Source organism: Rhagoletis pomonella, unplaced genomic scaffold (genome assembly GCF_013731165.1).
Source record: "Rhagoletis pomonella isolate Grant_MI unplaced genomic scaffold, Rhpom_1.0 Rhpom_scaffold_00008, whole genome shotgun sequence".
NCBI lineage: Eukaryota > Metazoa > Arthropoda > Insecta > Diptera > Tephritidae > Rhagoletis > Rhagoletis pomonella.
This window is the reverse complement of record NW_023458562.1, coordinates 40,890,622-40,901,715: the sequence shown is the minus strand read 5'-3', so window position 1 is coordinate 40,901,715 and position 11,094 is coordinate 40,890,622. Positions and strand designations below refer to the sequence as shown.

General features: G+C 33.7%; 1 protein-coding gene across 1 annotated transcript in view; it reads right to left on the bottom strand.

Annotated features, from left to right (window-relative positions):
• Window positions 1-11,094, bottom strand: part of LOC118744870 — a 107,958-nt gene that overhangs the window by 51,575 nt on the left and 45,289 nt on the right. The window lies entirely within an intron of this gene.

The window sequence follows — 11,094 nt, the reverse complement described above, 5'->3', positions numbered from 1 at the left end:
GTCTATCTTACTTGGGCTTACATTTTTACAATTTTTGATTCTTATTTCTTAACTTAAGGCATCGTTTTTATTACTTAAAAATTTTGTAAATTATTAGAACATTGAACGAGTGCTTAACCTATACAGTGTTTTAATCGAGTAGTCAAAGTTCAAAAGGGGCATATTATATTTAAAAAAAAAAAAGTAATTTCGCTGCCTTTTCGCCCATGAGGCGATTCCTTAGAAGCTCGTATATAAGGCTGGCTGCACTTAACAAATGTTGGAACGCTGGCGGGTGGAGCGCTAAAATATTTGCGGGCCAGTTCTGCCAATTTCCACCAATCGAGAGGATTTGCACCGAGATGAGCTCGTTTTTATTTAAGATAAGCCTTCAATTTCGCTTCAATTTCAATTTCAAAATCCGAGCCTTCGCTTTCGCTGGAGGAATCTAAAATTATTTCTAGGTTGCTTATAAGACTTTTAACAGTCCTTATTGAAGGCCCACCAAGGTTGCTTGATATACTACTTAACCGTTTAGCACCTGAAGCTAAAAGCCGGTTATTGTCCGCACCCTGGATAGACAGACTTAGAGCCATTTCCACAATTTTAGAGCGGACTCTCTGCGCATGTACACATTCGTGTCATTTGCTGCGAATGCGAGCGTGTAAAATGATGCGAATCATTCGCATAACGAATGCGAATGCAAATATTCACAACATCCCTGATACATACATCATATCCAAGAGTCGGTAGTTTGGACCCTTTCCAAATTTTTAGAACTTACATTGCACAAGAAGCATAAAAGCAGTAGTAGTCGCCTACAGTGTCTAAGTCTATTCCAGGGTCTTTACGATTTGCAGGATTTTACAAGAAGTCGTTCCCGGTCGCCACCTTTTATGAGGTTTGTTAATGGCGATAACAGCTTTTCCTGTAAATTCTGCAAATCGTGAAGTACCTGGATCAAGCTTTTGTTAATTTGCGAAATGCTAGAAAACGAAACATATGCAAGTTGACCAGGGACGCACCCAGGAATAAATTTTAGGGGGGCTTTTATAGTTCTGAAGTTATAACACCAGAAAATACTGAAAATTCGTTTCAAATAATACGTTCCTTAAAATACATTTATGTAAGCTTTATATACGGTATGTAATAAATAAATAAACAGAGAACTCAAACATTTTCAACCGACTTCAAAAAAAGGGGGAGGTTATTAATTCGTTGGAGTATTTTTTTCTTCTTTTATGTATGCTACCACGTAACTTTGGACATCTTTTATTGGAAGGATGGTACCTCAAGGGTCGTGCCGTAATTAGGTTTAGATCCGATCATTGGATCCTGAATAAATTAACGGCGCTCTTAAATTTGTATATGAGAATTGAAGTGGATTTACACTTTTATATTAATTTTCTTCGATTTCTGGTTTCTGATTTTCGATAGAGATGGTGATTTTTCACGATTGCCTTTGAACCCCAAAACCCACCCCTTGTGTGCGCTAATGAAGGTGACACCTTTTGAGTAATGGTTTAAATTTAAGTAATGCTTTCAAAACCATTTTTTGAACATCTTAACCTTAAGTAAATGTCAAGTATACCAATTTACTAAAATATTTATTAGATGTATAAAAAGTACTGATTTCGGGTTCTTAAAAATCAGTACAATAAAAAAAATCGCCACTTGGTGCATCTGGCCACCCTATTTTTGAATGAAGCAACTATGATTGCACGACCAGTGTGCAAGTTGAATAAAGAAAATCGAATCCCATACACAAACCAGACGACATGCAACAGTGGCTTGCGAACCTTCAAATCAACTAGAAACACACCAGACTATACTGCAGCTCGAAAACTGTTGCTGTTTAGACCAGAGAACTTAGATAGATAGAGAAGGTGCAAATTTTTGGAACGTAAAATTGTTTGGCTGAAAAATAAATCCATGGAATATCACCACAGCGCGATTAACATTTCAAGAAGAGTTAACAGAGAAAAATGTAAATTTCTGTTATGATAATATTATATTTGTTGCAAGTGTCTAGCTATGTGTTGCTAGGTTGCATGTGAATGCAGAAACGTATTCATGTATATTTTTTTAATAAAATTACATAAATTAATATAGTTAAATTATATTAAATGTACTTTTATATTAGTTAAAATTGCTGACTTGCATTTCTGCATGACCATTTGTTAAATATAATTTATTCAGTAGTTAATGTTGCTAAAAACTTAAAAAGCATCTGTTCAAGTTCGCTTCTTTACTCATTTTAAAGATGGACGCATTAACAAAAAAAATGTACAAAGCAATGCACTTGTTAACTTCAAAGTTTGCAATACTCGTAGATATTATTTGTGAATAATAGTTCTGGAGTCAAATGCAAATCCATTTCCCAGGCATGCGCATATGGATGCTTGTAGTACATACAGATGCGATCAACTAATTAGCAACGAAATTCAAAATGATATTGTTTACAAATTATGTTTATTTACTTATTTTTAATAATTTCCTTTAAAACATAATTCAATCTATAACAGAAACCACAATAATAAAAGTTTAAAAGCTTGCACAATTTGCAAAATAATTAATCAAACTTCAAAAAATTGTTATAAAAATTTAAAAATTTTTAGTTAGAATATTTAGAAAATTTTCGGGTATGCAGCTTTGTAGTCCATTCAATCAAGTACACTAAAGTCCAAGTTTCAAGTTGTTAAAGATTACCGTAGATTTCTTAGAATTTTTTTTGTGGAGGGTGTTCGCATTTTCTTCCATATAACACATAAACCAATTTTTTTTTTTGTATGAAAAATAAACAGCAACACCCCAACAAAAAAATCTAAAAAATCAACGGTAATTTTTAACAACTTGAAACTTGCACTTTCTTATAATATAATTGAATGGACTACAATACTGCATACCCGAAAATATATTAAATATTAAAATAAAAAATTTGGATGACCATTTCTTGAAGGTTGATTCATTTTTTTGCAATTTGTGCAAGCTTTTAAACTTTTATTATTGTGGTTTCTGTTCCAGATTGAATTATATTTTAAATGAAAATCATTAAAAATAAATAAACATAATTTGTTGATGGCAGCTGAATGTATGTATGTATGTACTTACATATGTAAATATGTACCCCATACACATACTCCAAAATCATTTATTGATAACGTTCTTGCACCTGCACATAATATTACATATATGTAAGTACATACTAACTTTCTTCTTATTTGGGGCTGACAAACTTTAACTTAAGAGTCGACTTTATTTCGTCTACTAATATGCCCCAATAGTTTTGGAGTCAAATGAAAATGCATTTCCCACGCATACATATATGTATTAGAGGCTTACGCCGACAGGCTTTGCGGCGGCGGCGTGGTCAACGTCAAAAATATTCGGCGGCGGCGGCGACGCCGGCTCGTCTGGAAACGCCGGCGCTACTTCTCATAAGGTAGATTTCAAAGAGCCATGAGGCTACTAATCTTATCATTTCAACTCGTCAGCGATAGGCATTCGCCATGCCAATTATTCTATTATTATAATTCTATTTATTTCATTATTGAATTAGTTTTAAATTTAAATATTGTTACTTCCTACTTGAATTAAAATGTTGAGTGTCTGGCGCTGATTGATGGGCGAGGTCTGCAGGTCTGAGGTATATACATACATACACACACGGATCTCTATATTCTCTACAGATCCGTATGTACTATTTATATTTATTTATTTATTTATTTATTTATTTATTTAGTCTACAGAAAAATGTTTTCTTACAGACAGTTGAGATAAAAAGATTTAGAATATTTAAGTATGTGTGATACATTACATAGTGAAATAATTATAAATATTAACTTGTAAAGATAACAATGATATTCAATAGCAATTTGGGTAGCTGGCGAGGCCTTGTCTCCAGTCTACCTTTGTGTGCGGCGGGCGGAAAGACCTAGTTTCCGCTCCGCCCTGTTTACAGGCCGTTGATCATGGTCGGAAAGGCCGAGCTTCCGATCCATGTTCCCGTAGTCGTTACTTTGTAAGTGAGGCAGGCGGAAAGTCCTAGTTTCCGCTCCACGCTATAGACGAACTGTTGGGCGAGGTCGGAAAGGCCGAGTTTCCGATCCCTGCTCCTATTGTCCTACGCGGTCGCGGAAATATACGAAGCCGTTACAATTGTACTAAGCAGTCATAGATATTGTGTAATTTTTCCGTTCACGGTTGCAGATATTAGTTTATTTAGTTAACTTGTTGAGCAATGTTTTCTTTATTACAAAAAGCGATTCAGATATGTCGATGCAATCATAATGCTTGTTAAAATCTTGGCATAAACACCGAAAAGCATCATGCATTTCAAAGTTTGATTTACAAATACTCAACACAATAGGTTTAAAATGTCTCGTGGGTCTTGTAGGAATACAAAAATTTATCTCACTCAGTAAAAAGGGACTACTGACCATCCCGTTCATTAATTTAATTAAAAAAAGAACACCAAGCATCTCTCTACGACTCTGAAGCGTCGGCAAATCTATAAGCTTCAGGCGATCCTTGTAGGGAGGGAGATTTTTAGACGAGTCCCAACATAAATTTTTGAGGGCAAATAACAGGAACTGTTTCTGCACTGATTCGAGCTAGTGGTGGCAAACTATCGATGGCACTATCGATAGTATCGATGGGGTACCACTATCGTTACTATCGATGGTCCTTAACTATCGAAAAAATACTATCGAAGTTTTTTACTTTATCCAGCTGTGAAAATTTACCATCACTATTCTTTGTTTGGCGCGTTAGTTATTTTCACTTTTACTTGTAATATTATTTTTGCTTAAAAGAAATTTTCAAAATGGACAAGTTTATAACAATAAACGGAAAAGGTAATAATCTATTTGGTGAAAATATATCTATTAAGCCGTGTGAAGATTGATTTTATTACTTTTAATAGGAGCAAAAGAAAATGCAGTCGAATGCGTGTGTTCTTCGGAAAGCGAAGAAGAACGTGGTGGCAAAAAAGCACGTATTAAAATATCTTCAGTGAGTGAATTCTTAATTCTTATATAACACATTTAACTATTTTATATTTGCAAAGGTATGGAAATATTTTAATAAGTCGGATGACAAAAAACTGGCAAAATGTGTTAAATGTGCTCGTGAGTACAAGACTAGTGGCAACACTACAAATTTAAGAGACCACTTAAAAAGGATGCATCCAAATATTGAAAAAGACGAAGATGAGTTTTCAACAACTTCGTCAAGCTGTCGCACAAGTTCTCGGTCAGTGAGTTCTTTTTTTAAAAGGGCTATAGAATATGATAGCTCTTCTCAAAGAAAAGCTGACATTGACGTTGCACTAGCAAGTTTGATTGGTGAAGGAATGCAACCATTTAATCTAGTTGAGGATACTAGTTTCCGCAACTTCGTCAAAGTCTTGGATCCCAGATATGTGTTGCCGTCCAAAAATACATTGAAAAATGTTTTTGTGAAGAATATGTATGACGAAAAAAAAATCAAACTTCAAGAACATTTGAATGCAGTTGAGCATGTGGCAATCACTACGGATCTTTGGACGTCTGCCGCAAATGAAGCATTTATAACATTGACATGTCATTTTATCGAAGAATCGTTTGTGTTCAAGAATGCTGTACTGCAAACAAAAAAATTAAATGACGTTTTGAACCACAATGCACAAAACATTGCAAATACAGTTTCTGATGTGCTAAAAAAGTGGAACATTTTTAATAAGGTTATCTGCATCGTTACTGACAACGCAAAATCAATGTTAAACGCATGTGATATATTGAAAATTGCACACTTACCTTGCGTTGCACATACTTTAAATCTCGCTGTGCACGACGCTTTGATGCTGAAGGCGGAGGATGGATATTTGAAGCCTATTATAACAAAATGTAAAAATATTGTACACTTTTTCAAATGCAGTTCTATTGCGACTGAAAAATTGAAAGAAGCGCAAAATACACCAACAGCATTGAAATTGATTCAGGATATGCCCACAAGATGGAACAGCACATATAATATGCTAGAGAGATTGTTAACTTTACACGATGCTGCCGCTATTGTTCTTTTAGCTATAGGTAAAGCTCCTCCACCTCTTTCTGCTGATGAAAAAAATTGTGTACGGGAAATAGAAAATCTGCTTCGTCCTTTCAATGAAGCTACAAAAACTTGCTGTGGGAACAATGTCACCTTGTCTTTGATAATACCCATTGTGTATGGCCTGTATCAAAGGATGTATGAAATTAAATGCCAAATAGAAACAATTGAAGCCATAACTCTATGCGAAAACTTAATTGAAGGACTGAGAAAGCGAATGTTTCAATATGAAACACGAACTGCTCCACGATTGGGGTCACTTCTCGACCCTCGGTTCAAGCGTGAAGGATTTATTTCTAGCAGCAACGCAGAACAAGCAACCATTCGCTTAGATAATGAAGTTATGAGTCTTCTCGAAAATGAACCGCCATCTTCAACTAATAATGCACCACCAAAAAGTGTTTCTCTTTTCGCATTTATAGAGAAGAAAAATGCGGAGAAAGTAAAGTCGAAGAAAGCGGATGCCATCATTCTCAGGCGTCAATATTTAGAAAGAGAAAATACGGCAGAAGATTCAAATCCTTTAGATTTTTGGAAGGTAAACTAAAATTATGAATTAAAAAAAAAATAATATGTATAATGAATTTTTTTTATTTGTAGGTAATTGAAAATGATTTTTTTCCTTTAAAGAAGTTGGCTTCAAAATATTTATGTATACCGGCCACATCAACTGAATCGGAAAGAGTTTTCAGTAAGGCCGGTTTAGTTATAACTGAAAAAAGAAGCCGCATAAAAGAAAAAAATGCAGATATGCTAATTTTTTTAAATAAAAATACTTGGATTAATTAAATTTTTGTAAATGTTTTTTTCTGTACTCTACATTTAATTTTTATTGAACGCAATCGATACTATTGAAAGTCTAACACTATCGGCACTATCGATGGTGAGAAAAAATACTATCGTTCACTATCGATGGTGAGAAAAAATACTATCGTTCACTATCGATGGTGCCGACTATCGATAGTTTGCCACCACTAATTCGAGCCTGTCACTATGAATTTGATAGCTAGGATTCCATACTATAGATGCATACTCCAAAATCGGTCTAACTAGAGAGGTAAAGAGAACTTTAGTGACATAAGGATCGTTGAACTCCTTGGCCCAGCGCTTAAGAAAAGCCAACAATCCTCTAGCCCTAATCACGCAGGAGTTTATGTGAGACTTGAATTCTAGTTTCGGATCCATAGTTACACCTAGGTCAATGAAATTGGTCACTTGCTCAACATTGTGGTCAGATATCATATACGAATTTGGATAGAACGATTTTCTAGAGAAGGTCATGAATTTACACTTTTTCAAATTTAGTGACATGGAATTTGCTTCACACCATTCGAAAATGCAGGTTAGGTCAGCTTGCAAATGCTCCCTATCTTCTGCAGTACTAATGTACTTAAAGAGCTTAACATCATCAGCGTACATTAAGCATTTCGAGTAATTCAACACCTTAGGAAGGTCATTTATAAATAAAACTTAAACTTAAAGAAAAAAAAAATTGTTTAAAGTTTAGTTATTGGGGTAATTTATGTCGCTCTCAATAAATTTTTGCAATAGTCTTATCAACTCGAACCAGAATGGGACTTTTTGACCCACTGTTGAAAAAAATGGCTTATAGATGGTTAAAACTTCCACTAAAATATGAAGCGCCAAATTTTTCTAAGGAGAACCGAATGAAGAGGGAACTTTAACCCTGTGTAGAAAACATAGCAATGCGAGGGAGCAAAACCTTCCTGGGGTTTGACCACCACTAAGGAATGCTAAAGTAATTTTCACACAGCCACCTAGTACTTGTATACGTATGTGGGACCCCAGAATAAAATAACTTACGAATGTAAATATTAGCAAAAAAGTGTTTGTTTAAAATATTAAAAAAATACATAGAAAAATCAACTTGTCTTTGATTTATCTTCAATAATTGAGGAGTTAGATGCAAAGAGGCCGCTTCTATTAAAACTGCTTTCTGAGATATTGGAGCTAAAGTTTTTGATGTGTTATAAGTTTCTTGTTGTTGTGGTAGGTGTATAAAAAAGTAGTATTTTTGTAGTATAGAAAAGAATTGTCTACTGCGGAAAAAAATCTTTAGATTACCAGTATTCGACCCTAATTTAACTGTAAAAAACGCTGTCGTCAAAAAATATGTTACCTATGTTTTTTCTAAGTTATGCTATTTTTGGAAAAAATAAAGGAGATCATACTCTTGTCCAGTGGCCCAAATTATGCAAAAAAAACTAATTTAAAAATGTAATTTTCATTTCGTAAAATTGTGTTTTTATACAAGTAATATTTAGTTCCTTCAAACGATGTATTCAATGTACATACATCATGAAAATTTTGTCAAAATTCCTTAGGCGCCGAACGCCGCCGCCGCCGCCGCCGCGCCGATATTTTCGTAACTCGGCGGCGTGGCTCGGCGGCGTATACCTCTAATATGTATCTATATGTACTACATGCTCCATTAATTGACAACGTTTTTGCATGCATATATAAGTACATCCATACACACGTGCATATTGCTGGCTAAGTACCACGCACATATATACAAATGTACATATGTACAACTCACGGCAGCATACATACACTCATACATAATTACGCGCATATTCAAATACATCAATAACTATTTCATTCATAAACGCATGCGCATATTTCTCAAGGCCAAGTAAATTCATTCATAAAAACAACCGCAGCACATCTCCCCGCAAATTCATCACCAACAAGCGCAACTTTGTCAATCCGACACAAAAATTCTAAAATCTTAAAATGAAGAAATCTCGGCCAGCCAAGTGAAAAGTGGCAATTATTTCTCTATAACCAGTAAAATAAGTTATCTCGAATCTTGGCAATTTTTGGTAATTTTTGGTAATTTTTGACAAAACACTCTATTTCTCTGTTCCATACCAATATTTCAATCATTAACTAGTATTTTAAAGTGTCATTTTAATAAACATTAAATAAAAGTGTACGTTTTCTGCAGGAAAATACATTAATTTTTTTTAATAAAATCAAAACTTCTAAAATCACAAACATATGTGGTTTTATCGGAAGTTCACAGATGTAACGTGGCAACTTAGCTCGTTTTCACATTTTTCGGTCCGAAATTGTAAAATTTTTGTCCATGACGCGCCACGATTTTTGTACAGGTGGGTCAATGTGCCTTGAACACCATTTACATATATACAAAAAATTTATTTTATTTATTTTTTAATATTAAAAATTTCTATACTTCAAAGCGTTTATAAAAGTATATTTACATATATGCACGGACGATTTTTAATATTTTGCATCCGTAAGCAAATCTTCAGTACCATAAAAGATTCAAACACATCAAAGTACAAGCAATGCAATGTCCAAGCTAGTGCTACTCCACTGTACATGTGTATATGAATGTATGCATGTATGCGTGTAAAAAATGTCAATTCCAGTTGGTTTTTAACCCATTTTGCGGACATAGTTTTTTTGGTTTCAGCTGGTTCCAACTGTTAATGAAGCACAATTTTTCTGGTTAATCTTGATGAAAGTTACATGTATCGTCGAGAACATGGTTACATGCAGAATTTTAAATTAATTAATATTCTTCTCCATATAAAATGTACGAGTATGGCTTTATTAAATGTAAACTTATGCGAAAACCTAAATATTTCGTCAACCAAGGGTTAATTTTGGTGGCGTCGTGACAATTCGCAGAAATTTAATAATTTGTCTTGGGTTGGGGGACGGCGAGGGGAAGACGAAAGCAGAACAATCGTACATATTTATGCACATATTTACATTTATAAATGCACACATATTTATGCGTTTGTCTCCTTGGACGAATGAAAAATTTCATATATGTATGTAGTGATTTAGAGATTACCGTTTCGGTAATGTGCCGTGGCGTGTGCGCTAGAGGCGATGTAACTTTTTGGCGTCTCGCCGTTTGTCTTGGTTCAAATCCCGGACGGACCAAGTAATAAATTTTATTTTTTTTTTTTAATTGTCATATCCATATTCGATTTTAAATTTTATTATTAGCTTTATTTAAAATAATATAAATGGATATGTAGGTACAAACGCATGCATAATTTCACATAATCGCTCAAATTTGCCAAAAGTTACTGAAAGCTTTATTGTAAATGTTTTCACTAAAATATTAGTTATTGGAATTAAAATTTTATGCGAATCCAATTTTTATTCCCATTTTTAGAAAGCGCAAGTATGTATATGTTCGTGCCACAAAAATTATTTCATAAGTAGTTAATTTTAAACACAAATATGTATGTACACTGGCAAAGTGAGTGCATCCTGTTTTTTGTTTAATATTTGCAATGTTTTTAAGTTAAACTTTTATGTTATTTTCGACGGGAATTGCGGTTTTATGCATATAGCAAGTGCAATTTGTAAAAAATAGCGCTAATTTTTTTTTATTTGTTTGCAAACGGTCATGCGCATTTTATTCTACAAGAAATTGTTTGGTAAAAAGTGCAAAAAGCCGTCAGCAATAAATAATCATTAAAAATCAACCGGATTTTTTAGCCGCTTAAAACTTGATCTTGTTCCACTAGAATTAAAAAACCGATCTATCTGCGTACTCAAAATTTTTCTAAAAACTCGGATTAAACAGGTCAAAATTTAGACGAGAATTCGTTGAATTTTTCTATGTTCTGTGTAAAGTTTGAAAGTTTGACTTGTATAGTTTTGATTAAAGCATGAACCACATTTTTATAAAAAGATAATAAAAAAAAATTAAGTGAAAAACATTGCAAATATTAAGCAAAAAACACCATGCACTCACTTTTGATTGTCAGTATATGTATGCATGTACATATGTGTGTAAACTTTATGCCAAACTATCATTATTTTAAATTGTATTTGCATCTTCATAAAAGGAGAACAAGATAAAAAATTTAACAAAAATTACAAATTAATGAAAATTATGTGAAGATTTACCATATTTTCGTTTATTTGCTCACAAAGAACATCACATTTCATGTTGCTCAACATTGTATTATGTTATCAACATTAAATTCAACAGAATTTTTACATTCCGAC